The 13,231-nt window shown below is 38.3% G+C and overlaps 1 pseudogene across 1 annotated transcript; it reads left to right on the top strand.

Moving 5' to 3' along the window:
- The first annotated feature begins 4,708 nt into the window (after nt 1–4,708).
- LOC311096984 (calcium-responsive transcription factor-like) lies at nt 4,709–7,702 on the top strand (annotated as a pseudogene). Its single transcript has 6 exons — nt 4,709–4,727; nt 4,991–5,578; nt 5,675–5,738; nt 5,928–6,040; nt 7,102–7,409; nt 7,513–7,702. The product of its transcript is annotated as a calcium-responsive transcription factor-like (transcript).
- Nucleotides 7,703–13,231: the final 5,529 nt, after the last annotated feature.

Genomic DNA, 13,231 nt, shown 5'->3' with positions numbered 1-13,231 from the left:
TTTATTGTCAGGAATCAGTCAGGCTCATTCACATCCACAACACAAAGATCACACTCACCCGAACACTAATCACCTGCACCTGTCATCAATCCCAGCAATCACTGAGCACTACAAAGGAACACACCTCACCTCCAGTCCCTGTCGAACCTTGAACTAGGAAAGACTCACTAACCTGCTCTCTGTGCATTTCAGACTATTGTTCCTGAACTGTTCCAGTCTGTTTCCACAGTACATCCTTGTGATTACTTACTTGTGATACTTACCTGTTTAACTCGTCCTGAGATCCCACATTCTCCTTGGTGTCCATGCTCTGTGTTCCTCGGATTGTGTTTCATGCCACATTCAAGCCTGCCGTTATCTACGAGAGAAAAGACGATCATTCATCAATGTTATTCTCACAGTATCTGTTTGTGCATCTGAATTTACCTGCTGTCCAACGAAAGCTTCATTAAAAGTTATTCTGAATCCTTCTAACCTTGTTATCCGAGTGTACATCCTGACATTTATATGTCTGTGGTGTTTTTAATATGCTTTAAGACAAACCATGTGCAAATTCATAAGTCAGCAACACTGCTGAGTGTTTTCCCCTTAAAACTGCAGTGAAACACAAACTACCTTGTAACCAATCAGATCAACGTGATTGTCAATGAGTGGATCTCTGAGCTGCTTAATTTGCATATTCATAGAACCGGTATACTAAATGAGGCAAGGGTGTAGAGTTACAATCAAGCTATTTTTCAAGGACAAAACAGAAGAACAGTGTCTGTTTATGAAGTTCAGATTACTGTGATAGTGTTTACCTGTGAATAGTGATTGTTGTATTTTAATCATTTTCTCTGCTTACCTGTATATGATCATGTGCCTGAATTTAGAAGAGAATTATTTCATATTTATCATACATATACAAGAATGTAAGAAATGATAATATTAGCATTCCTCTGATTTAATTGGCCGAATGCTTTTACAAAAATGCTGAAGAAAGAATGCAGCCTTTGCTAATATTAAACTTTTTTACCTTGTTCTGTTCGATCGGTTGCTTCCATTGATCCATTGATGACTTCCACAAATAATCAGTTTTCCTTGAATCATGAATTTTCTTCCATTCCGGTACCGCTGATGTTGTTGTCGTTGTAACAAGACAGTGATCTTCTGCCAGGAACATCAGGTCAATCTTCTGCTGTCCAGAATCAGGTGGTTTGTCTTCGTCTGGCATCTCAGCTGAGACCTGTCCACTATGGGTGACCCTAGCAGTAGTTGTGAAGTACCAGTGGCGTAGCTCTCAGCATCACTGATGCACACAAGCCCTCACAGCACGTCAAGCTGCAAACCGTGTGAGAGACCCTAACCTTCCCTAACCTAAGCAACCGCATATCAACCAACTAGGCTACTCTAAACATCCTGACAACCACATAGCAATGCATGAAAAACCAGTCTAGTCCAGCAACACGCTAACAACCGCGCAAAAAACCTTGGCAAACGCATGTCAACACACAAGAAACCATCCAAAACATCCCAACAACCGTGTAGCAAAACGCTAAAAACCACTTAGAACAACCTATGAGCAGCATATCAGTGCTTTGACAATCACCAAAAACATCCTGACAACCTCACAACAACAATGTGCAAAACACCTCTAGAAAATAAAACTTGACGTTACTCATAAAACTCTAAATTTACTCTACAAAATAAAACTTACTCATAAAACTATAAATTTGCTCTGTAACTATATACAGTATTTACATACAGGTCCCGCTGTGATACTCCGGGCTCCATGTGACACAGTGATGACTCAGTGTCTGGGCTTCTTTCTTCGGGGTTCCTCGGGCAGGGGCTCTTCACTGATGTCCACGTCGATTCGAGGAGCGAAGCTTCTGCTGGTTGTGGCGAAGCTCTCAGTGATCCGGACACGTCCATCAGGATGCTCCGTCTCCTCCAGTGAAGGGCGGTTGAGAGCCTCCCACAGCCGCTGCTTGATCTTCCGTCCAAGTTTAAGGCTGTAGGGACGCTGCCGGCCACTGCGTGTCTTCATCATGGGCTCCACCACAGAGCGGTAGATGTCCTGGTAGGCCTCTACGCTGTAGCCGTGGATGGAGACAGGCTCATCCTGCTGACGCGCGTCCACTGAAGAGCCTGAGACTGCTGGACGGATGGCTGGACGGATGTCAGGAAGGACAGCAGCGTTCTTCACGTAGCGTTCTTCCAAACCCGTGGGTCTTCGAGCTTTGCCAGAGATGCAGCTGTAAGTGTGATCTGACCTGACCAACGTTACAGCTGCCAGCTGTGGAAGCTCACAAGGTTCCGGACTGGAAGAGACGCCCTCCTCCACCAATCCCCTCAGGCGTGTGGGAAGAGCCCTGATTCTTCGTGACCGACGCTGCTCCATGATAATGAATCAAGAAGTACCACAAATCACTAAGACTTACCAAATTGTAGAGTTGTGAAGAGCTTGCAGCAAGTGCGTTCAGGCTTCAAGGCTTCAGAAACAGTTGTGTTGATTTTTAATCTACTGGACTGACATAGAATGCTTGGGATCATTTAAATGTAAACATGTGAAAATATGTATTTAAATACAAATACAGTATTTTGTATTTTGAAAATACACAAAATACATGTGAAATTGGCCATCCAGTGCAGGGAATGAAGAAACTACAGGCCTATTGACTTTTCATTCCTACCACACCTCTGCCCTTTCTTTCTTTCTTTCTTTCTTTCTTTCTTTCTTTCTTTCTTTCTTTCTTTCTTTCTTTCTTTCTTTCTTTCTTTCTTTCTTTCTTTCTTTCTTTCTGGCAATTACAAATAAATGTATGCAAAATAGCAGCCATTTATATACTTATTTCTGGTTACAATGTAGTCTATTACTTTTTGATTATTATTTTTTATGTACAATAAAACTAAAAGCTGAAGATTTTTCTGGAGTATCATTCATCAGTGCTTCTTTTTCCACTCCAACGTTCCAATTATTCCTGCCCACTAAAAGCTGCACGGATATTTACTTACTCCACAAATAGGCCCATCTATGTAAACGATTTAGAAAAAGTTTCATCAATTCAAACTTTATATCATCGCTATATGTAGTGTCATATCACCCAGCCCTAACATGATAAAAATCAACTATTCTTTCTTTTATTCTTTCATGTTAACTGAAGTGAATAATGCACTATTTTAACTTTAATCAACAAGTAGAATTGATCATGACATTCTCACCTTAAAAAAAAAAAAAAAAATCGCTGATCCAATGTTGAGCTAGTAAATGTCTGAACTAGTTGATGCACATAATCAATACCCTGATAAAGAGGTTGACTGGCAAAAAGTATTTTATGTATTTTGAAAATATAAAAATACTCATCTTAAATGTATTTAAATACAAATTACATTTGATTTTTTCCAAAGGCTTTAAAATACAAAATAGTATTTTGTATTTCAAGTATCTGAAATACTGCCCCTGTGTATGTATGTATATATATATATATATATATATATATATATATATATGAATCATCTTTGTGTGTATGTAGTTGTGTTTGTTAAGGCTAGCATCACTGTTAGGAACTGGGTTCATGAATGAATCTGTGTGTTGAAATTCATCTTTAAAGTGAACATACCATTCTTGCATTGACTTTTCTTGTTCTTTTTCTAGCCTGGTAAATGTCCAGTAGCTGACCAAATAAAACAATATATCTGCTCAAATTATAAAATTAATTCGTTTTTTAACCTGTGTCTTTGTAATTGCAGACACCAAGGGCGAAAAGAAACTTAAAGTTTCTTTCTAGAAACATTGAGCAGCTGAAAAGAAGAAAGCAAAGACACATTGTAGGTTACGCTTAGATTTATGTAGTGATCGTCAATCATTACTGCCATTTGATTTTTCTCCTATAACAAAAGAAAATGAACAAATAATTTTGATTTATTTTAAAGCGTGCAAGTATATGCTTTGTTTACTGTGTTATGTTTGCTAACTTGCAAATCAATAAATATTTATTGTCTGCATCCACTAATATCATTGTTGGCTAGTTAAATAATATAATAATTCATAATATCTAGGGCTGCAACTACGATAATCCATTAATCTGTTGATTATTCCTGATGGATACTTCCAGCAGGATAATGCACAGTCACAAAGCTCAAATCATCTCAGATCATCAGTTCACTAACACTCAAGTGTCCTCTAATAAAGTGGCTGGTGAGTGTGTGTGTATGTGTATGCATCTATAATAGAGTAGTTAACATCTAATAATGAAGAAATTAAATAGAACTAATAAAATAAACAGAAAATGAAAAGAATAATGAAGAAAATTGGTTGCTGTCCGGTTCTGCCATTTCTTTCAGTTCTCCTGATGTATTTGAGCCCCCAGTGAAGCCATTCCCATCAGGGGCACCAAACTGGGCTCTAAGACTGCGTGGGTGTGAGGTTTGTCCAGTAGAAAATGGATAAACTGAGTTGTTTTTTTGTTTTTTTTTACAGACCAAATCATTATGGAATAAAACAATTTAAGAGATAATTGTAACTTTTTATCTCAGTTATAAACTTGCAATTACGAAAAATAAAGAATTGCAAGATATAAACTTGCAATTCTGAGAAAAGTCTGACTTTTATTGATATTTTAACTTTTATTTTACATTTCTGACATTATATTTCGCAACTGCGAGTTTATATCACACAGTTCTGAGAAAAAAAGTCAGAATTTGCAAGATGTAAACTCGCAATTGCATGAAAAAAAGGCAGAATTGTAAGATAATTACCCTAGTCCTTTTTAATTCCATTTTTAATTTTTTATTCTATGGCGTAAACAAGCTTCCATACTAATTTGTCCAGATTTTTGTTCAATCAAATTGTTTCTAGAATGAGAATGCTTACAATAGCAAGTTGCATGTCAAGGCTGGACATGCCTTGTTCTTAAGCCTTGATTGAATGCTGTTGTTGCAGATAATGTAATGGTTTTACAATATGCACACAAAGTCATTTTATCTTGATCTTTAATATGGTTTTAAGGGAGCAGAGCCATTGTGATGGAAAGCCAGTTTGGTCCACGGAGGAAGGGTGTTCAACCTAAAAAAGGGTCAGAGCAAGAAACGAATTAAAACATACTCTACAAAGCCAAGACAGGTATTACACCCAGCTCCCCACAGAGAAAGCTCACCTGTACCATGACGTGGACACTGCAAACCTGCCTCCACTTCCAGAGAAGATCTGCTTTGCAGAGGAAGAACAAAATGAAGATGAAGAGGAAGAGACAGAGGAGCTGGACAGTGAAGCCATGCAGGACGTCACGATGGAGGATGGGGCGTCCCTACCCTCTCGACTACACCCGCTCGTGGCAGAGAAGATCTGTGAGTTGGTAGCACAAGGTCATAACCAAGTTTACACTGTCCGCAAGCAGCTCAGGTATGACTCAGATGGTTTCAAATCTCCTTTGTTTTATTTGCTGGAAAAATATTTACCGTTGCTTTGTCAGAGGAAGTGCCTGAGAGACACAGTCTGTGTTACTTTCCCACTGTCAATGACATCAAGAACCACATCCATGAGGCTCAGAAAGCTCTTCAGCTGACGGCGGGACCACCGGCTACCTCAGATACAGAAAACATGTTTGTAAAGCATTAGATTGGTGAGCACAAATATGCCAACCATTTTCTGTAGTAAGCATTTATTTTGATGTTTTTGATGTTGTTGTTGCAGTGGAAAGCAGAGGCTAATAACCTGCTTCCAGAGACTTTGACCCTGACTCCTGCTACTGTGGATGGTAAAATACTGTTGAGATATTGTTTGAAATCCGACATACATTATTTAAACAATAATCTTGGAATCATTCAATACAATTTAGAGAGCAGAGGAAAGGTCCTGCCTCAAAAAGAAAGCACATACCTGTAGTCCAAGTATAAGCATTGTTTACCCTGCCACAGAATCTAGTGTACTGCTGTTATATTGACAGTGTCCCCTCAGAAGGAAGGACTCTTGGAAGAGAGTGACACTCTTTCTCCAGAGGCTGTGCAGCTCTTCAGCTCTCTCACCTCACTGCAGCCCAAGATCTTTGCACATCTCCAGGTGACCCTGTCCTGAAATGATCTTTTTTTATATGGATCTATTCATTTATTAAATTAATGCATTCATTTTGTAAGTTTTTCATTTCTGAATAAATGTAAAAAGTTTCAGTGTGATCAACTGTTCTGATAGTATAATTGAAGAAACAAAAAACCCATTAAAATTAAATGCTTGAAAATCTGATTATGTAATCATTTTTTATACATTTTTGTTAATGTTCCCATTAACTTATGAAAGCGTTATTTCATGGCTTTCAACACCTCTAGTTTTAAACATTTTAAAAACTTTTGTTGGTTAATGCGAACGTTAAGGGAACATTCAATTTTATAATTTTACAAACATTATGTGGTTACTTTTGAATGTTCTCTGAACATTCTGAAACAAGTTGTAACATTTAAAAAAATGTTAGATAAACATCCAGCTAAAATATTTCAGAAAAAAACTCTTTTGTTTTTGTGCTAAAGTTTTGAGAACATTATTTAAAAACATTTATACCATGGTCTGGGTGAATACTCGATTCTGATTGGCTGCAGGGTGTCCATTAAAAAGTGATAGAGGACACCTAGTAAAGGAGTTCTGGTGAAACTGACTGTTTATCGTTCAAAATTAATAAATAAATGCGCTGCTACATCAGCTGTGAGTAACCATAGCAACAGGCAGTAAACTGAAGGGTTCTACAAGCTGAGCGAACTATAAATATCTCCGGTTGCTAAATAAACCGTCAGGCATAACCAGAGAAAAACCAAGTTATTGTTTGTAAAAATGTATGTAAAAAGTTATGTAAGGGTTAATGCCCTTCGAGGTGTCCATTGTCAGGTATTAATGGACCTCCGCTGTGCGTCGGACGGTTCACGCCTCGCCGTCGTCCATTAATACCTGACAATGGACACCTCGAAGGGCATTAACCCTTACATAACTTTGAACAAATGTTCTATTAACGTTAATGGAAGAATGTTTGTTCATAAAAACTTGCCTGGCTTCATTTGTGAGAATGTTCCCTGTTGCCTGGGACAAACCTGGTGGGCAAACTTATCCTTTAAGAGTGCTCTCCTCTTGTCTGATAGGCCATCCAGATACAGCCTGCCTTGTGTCCAGCTGAAGACACTGCCCAACCTACACCACCAGAAGCCCCAGAGCTGTCCAGCCCTGCACCTCCACAGCCTGTTCTGCTGAGTCCGTCCCAGTTCCTCCAGTCAAGTGGCAGTGCTGGTGAAAGCATATCTCTGTGTGACCCCCCCAACCCTGCTCGGCATGAGCCAGCCGGTGAGTGTGACCTCGGTGACTAATGCCGGAGCTGAAGGTGGCATCACACAGATCTTGTTGGAGGACGGACAGGCCATTCCAGTCCAGATTGTGGACCCTGCAAGCATAGGTAAGTACATGGCACCACAGAAATAAAAATAAAAAAATCTAAATTTAACCAATTAGAATCATGAAAATAACGTATAAACCTGTTGTTTGTTGTTATTGTTCAGCTTTGACTCCCTCAGCAGACGACACTTCAGTTAAATAGGAGAGTGGGAAATCTATGGATGTGTCAGCAGAAATACAACAACGAGAAAAGAAAACTAATGTCCATTTCTGTGACAACAGCGATTGACGATTGAGCTCTTTGACCAATGGAGGACTGATTCATTGTTTCAAGTACAGTATTATGATAACATGAACTCGTGCAATATTGATTTGTATTATTATTTGTTTCCATTTCCCATTATTGCTATTTTAATTTATTACAGTGGTGGCTGGAGAAAAAAAACAATTTCTCAAAAGTATGAATGAGATCAAAATTAAATATTTAAAGCTAAATGTTTTCTGTTGTATTCTATTCACACAAAAAACTATTTCACATCTTTTTATAAGAATATCTTATGAGTATTTCTACATGTATTTCTACCCTTTGAATAGAAGCCTAATGGATCCTTGCGGTGGACTTTTTAAAGTCCCCCTGTGGTGAAATTCAAGTTTTTAATGTTTATTGTCAGGAATCAGTCAGGCTCATTCACATCCACAACACAAAGATCACACTCACCCAAATACTAATCACCTGCACCTGTCATCAATCCCAGCAATCACTGAGCGCTACAAAGGAACACACCTCACCTCCAGTCCCTGTCGAACCTTGAACTAGGAAAGACCCACTAACCTGCTCTCTGTGCATTTCAGACTATTGTTCCCGAACTGTTCCAGTCTGTTTCCACAGTACATCCTTGTGATACTTACCTGTGATACTTGTGATACTTACCTGTTTAACTCGTCCTGAGATCCCACATTCTCCTTGGTGTCCATGCTCTGTGTTCCTTGGATTGTGTTTCATGCCACATTCAAGCCTGCCGTTATCTACAAGAGAAAAGACGATCATTCATCAATGTTATTCTCACAGTATCTGTTTGTGCATCTGAATTTACCTGCTGTCCAACGAAAGCTTCATTAAAAGTTATTCTGAATCCTTCTAACCTTGTTATCCGAGTGTACATCCTGACATTTATATGTCTGTGGTGTTTTTAATATGCTTTAAGACAAACCATGTGCAAATTCATAAGTCAGCAACACTGCTGAGTGTTTTCCCCTTAAAACTGCAGTGAAACACAAACTACCTTGTAACCAATCAGATCAACGTGATTGTCAATGAGTGCATATCTGAGCTGCTTAATTTGCATATTCATAGAACCGGTATACCAAATGAAGCAAGGGTGTAGAGTTACAATCAAGCTATTTTTCAAGGACAAAACAGAAGAACAGTGTCTGTTTATGAAGTTCAGATTACTGTGATAGTATTTACCTGTGAATAGTAATTGTTGTATTTTAATCATTTTCTCTGCTTACCTGTATATGATCGTGTGCCTGAATTTAGAAGAGAATTATTTCATATTTATCATACATATACAAGAATGTAAGAAATGATAATATTAGCATTCCTCTGATTTAATTGGCCGAATGCTTTTACAAAAATGCTGAAGAAAGAATGCAGCCTTTGCTAATATTAAACTTTTTTACCTTGTTCTGTTCGATCGGTTGCTTCCATTGATCCATTGATGACTTCCACAAATAATCAGTTTTCCTTGAATCATGAATTTTCTTCCATTCCGGTACCGCTGATGTTGTTGTCGTTGTAACAAGACAGTGATCTTCTGCCAGGAACATCAGGTCAATCTTCTGCTGTCCAGATTCAGGTGGTTTGTCTTCGTCTGGCATCTCAGCTGAGACCTGTCCACTATGGGTGACCCTAGCAGTAGTTGTGAAGTACCAGTGGCGTAGCTCTCAGCATCACTGATGCACACAAGCCCTCACAGCACGTCAAGCTGCAAACCGTGTGAGGGACCCTAACCTTCCCTAACCTAAGCAACCGCATATCAACCAACTAGGCTACTCTAAACATCCTGACAACCACATAGCAATGCATGAAAAACCAGTCTAGTCCAGCAACACGCTAACAACCGCGCAAAAAACCTTGGCAAACGCATGTCAACACACAAGAAACCATCCAAAACATCCCAACAACCGTGTAGCAAAACGCTAAAAACCACTTAGAACAACCTATGAGCAGCATATCAGTGCTTTGACAATCACCAAAAACATCCTGACAACCTCACAACAACAATGTGCAAAACACCTCTAGAAAATAAAACTTGACGTTACTCATAAAACTCTAAATTTACTCTACAAAATAAAACTTACTCATAAAACTATAAACTTGCTCTGTAACTATATACAGTATTTACATACAGGTCCCGCTGTGATACTCCATGTGACACAGTGATGACTCAGTGTCTGGGCTTCTTTCTTCGGGGTTCCTCGGGCAGGGGCTCTTCACTGATGTCCACATCGATTCGAGGAGCTAAGCTTCTGCTGGTTGTGGCGAAGCTCTCGGTGATCCGGACACGTCCATCAGGATGCTCCGTCTCCTCCAGTGAAGGGCGGTTGAGAGCCTCCCACAGTCGCTGCTTGATCTTCCGTCCAAGTTTAAGGCTGTAGGGACGCTGCCGGCCACTGCGTGTCTTCAGCATGGGCTCCACCACAGAGCGGTAGATGTCCTGGTAGGCCTCTACGCTGTAGCCGTGGATGGAGACAGGCTCATCCTGCTGACGCGCGTCCACTGAAGAGCCTGAGACTGCTGGACGGATGGCTGGACGGATGTCAGGAAGGACAGCAGCGTTCTTCACGTAGCGTTCTTCCAAACCCGTGGGTCTTCGAGCTTTGCCAGAGATGCAGCTGTAAGTGTGATCTGACCTGACCAACGTTACAGCTGCCAGCTGTGGAAGCTCACAAGGTTCCGGACTGGAAGAGACGCCCTCCTCCACCAATCCCCTCAGGCGTGTGGGAAGAGCCCTGATTCTTCGTGACCGACGCTGCTCCATGATAATGAATCAAGAAGTACCACAAATCACTAAGACTTACCAAATTGTAGAGTTGTGAAGAGCTTGCAGCAAGTGCGTTCAGGCTTCAAGGCTTCAGAAACAGTTGTGTTGATTTTTAATCTACTGGACTGACATATAATGCTTGGGATCATTTAAATGTAAACATGTGAAAATATGTATTTAAATACAAATACAGTATTTTGTATTTTGAAAATACACAAAATACATGTGAAATTGGCCATCCAGTGCAGGGAATGAAGAAACTACAGGCCTATTGACTTTTCATTCCTACCACACCTCTGCCCTTTCTTTCTTTCTTTCTTTCTTTCTTTCTTTCTTTCTTTCTTTCTTTCTTTCTTTCTTTCTTTCTTTCTTTCTTTCTTTCTTTCTGGCAATTACAAATAAATGTATGCAAAATAGCAGCCATTTATATACTTATTTCTGGTTACAATGTAGTCTATTACTTTTTGATTATTATTTTTTATGTACAATAAAACTAAAAGCTGAAGATTTTTCTGGAGTATCATTCATCAGTGCTTCTTTTTCCACTCCAACGTTCCAATTATTCCTGCCCACTAAAAGCTGCACGGATATTTGCTTACTCCACAAATAGGCCCATCTATGTAAACGATTTAGAAAAAGTTCCATCAATTCAAACTTTATATCATCGCTATGATATGTAGTGTCATATCACCCAGCCCTAACATGATAAAAATCAACTATTCTTTCTTTTATTCTTTCATGTTAACTGAAGTGAATAATGCACTATTTTAACTTTAATCAACAAGTAGAATTGATCATGACATTCTCACCTTATAAAAAAAAAATCGCTGATCCAATGTTGAGCTAGTAAATGTCTGAACTAGTTGATGCACAAAATCAATACCCTGATAAAGAGGTTGACTGGCAAAAAGTATTTTATGTATTTTGAAAATACAAAAATACTCATCTTAAATGTATTTAAATACAAATTACATTTGATTTTTTCCAAAGGCTTTAACGTATTTACGTATTTTAAATACATGTATCTGAAATACTGCCCCTGTGTATGTATATATACATGTAGCCTATGTGTGTATGTAGTTGTGTTTGTTAAGGCTAGCATCACTGTTAGGAACTGCGTTCATGAATGAATCTGTGTGTTGAAATTCATCTCTAAAGTGAACATACCATTCTTGCATTGACTTTTCTTGTTATTTTTCTAGCCTGGTAAATGTCCAGTAGCTGACCAAATAAAACAAAATATCTGCTCAAATTATAAAATTAATTCGGTTAGCAGCTGAAAAGAAGAAAGCAAAGACACATTGTAGGTTACGCTTAGATTTATGTAGTGATCGTCAATCATTACTGCCATTTGATTTTTCTCCTATAACAAAAGAAAATGAACAAATAATTTTGATTTATTTTAAAGCGTGCAAGTATATGCTTTGTTTACTGTGTTATGTTTGCTAACTTGCAAATCAATAGATATTTATTGTCTGCATCCACTAATATCATTGTTGGCTAGTTAAATAATATAATAATTAACGATAATCCATTAATCTGTTGATTATTCCTTCACATAATCTGATAAAAAGGCTGATTTTATTCTATATTTTCTTTACAGAAAAAAATGTGTATTCCACATCTAGCTCTAAGCACTGAAAGCTTTTAAAGCAAATAGAATATGTATGTATGTAAGTACAGTATGTGTTTGTATGTGGTGCTGCATGAAGAAAATTGTCATCATCATCATCTGCCACTCAATCATGAATGATGTTAAGTTAAATTATTATTATTATTTTTTAAATTCTTTATAAAGTTTTCTATTTTTACTATGTTTATTACCTCATGAAGACTAATCTGGATTTTGATGTTTGCCCATTGTCTTTCACTAACAGATATTTTGGGTCTTTTGATTTTTCACACTGCTATTCATAATTAAATGACCTGCTTGTCTTTTTAATCCACTAGCTGTTGTGTAACTCAAGGTCTGTGCTGTGATCTTTCACACCAATATACTTTTATTCTACTATAGTGTCAATTGCCAAATTGAACTACATATAAAATCAAAAAGCCAAACAGTAGAGGGCGCTGCTCACTCAATGCCAGTGGCTCTCTCAACTTCTACAACTCCTTCCTTCTATGACTGATTTCACCAAGTGCAACATGTTCCTGGATCAACATCTTTGTTGATCCTGGAACAACATTCCCATCAACCAATCAGGTTTGAGGGACAAGTTTATTTTATGTGAAGTGTAAGCTTACAACCATGGTTAGGTGCTTCTACATGTTATTCACCAATCAATTCCCTCTGATTTTAGGGATAAGAATGGGAAGGGTTAGGTTTAGGGGTATGCATAGGGCTAGGACTAAATTTTCAGACAGAAATGAAGAAAAATCCAGTCTGAGCAGGCGCAATTCAAAAGTGCTGATATAAGTGACTCGATGACTCGTTTTCAATTCTAGTAGGCTGCATAGTAGGCTATATAGCCTACATGGGGAGCAGGACTGTAAAATAAAGTGCTACAGAAAATTATGTCATCATTTACTCAGCCTGACGTTGTTCCAAAACTATGATTTTTTTTCTTCTTCTGCTGAACACGAAGGTATTTTGAAGAATATGTTATAACCTATACAATGAGTACAAATCTATACAATCTCACAAAAAATATGAACACTATGTGTAAAAAAAAAAAAATGAAGTGAAGTGACTCATGTGCATTTTTTTTTTTTCTAAATTAATTTAAAGCAGATCAGAATGATCCATATTGTTTAATTTGGTTTATTATAATAACCTGTTCAAAAGCAGGCGTTCTGCGCCACTGTTGCGCTCTTGTGAACGCGTCTTTGTGTGAAC

Source organism: Abramis brama (assembly GCF_963993115.1).
Source record: "Abramis brama genome assembly, chromosome: 15".
Taxonomy (NCBI): domain Eukaryota; kingdom Metazoa; phylum Chordata; class Actinopteri; order Cypriniformes; family Leuciscidae; genus Abramis; species Abramis brama.
Note: the sequence above shows the minus strand (reverse complement) of the source record. Positions and strands in the feature narration are given on the sequence as shown.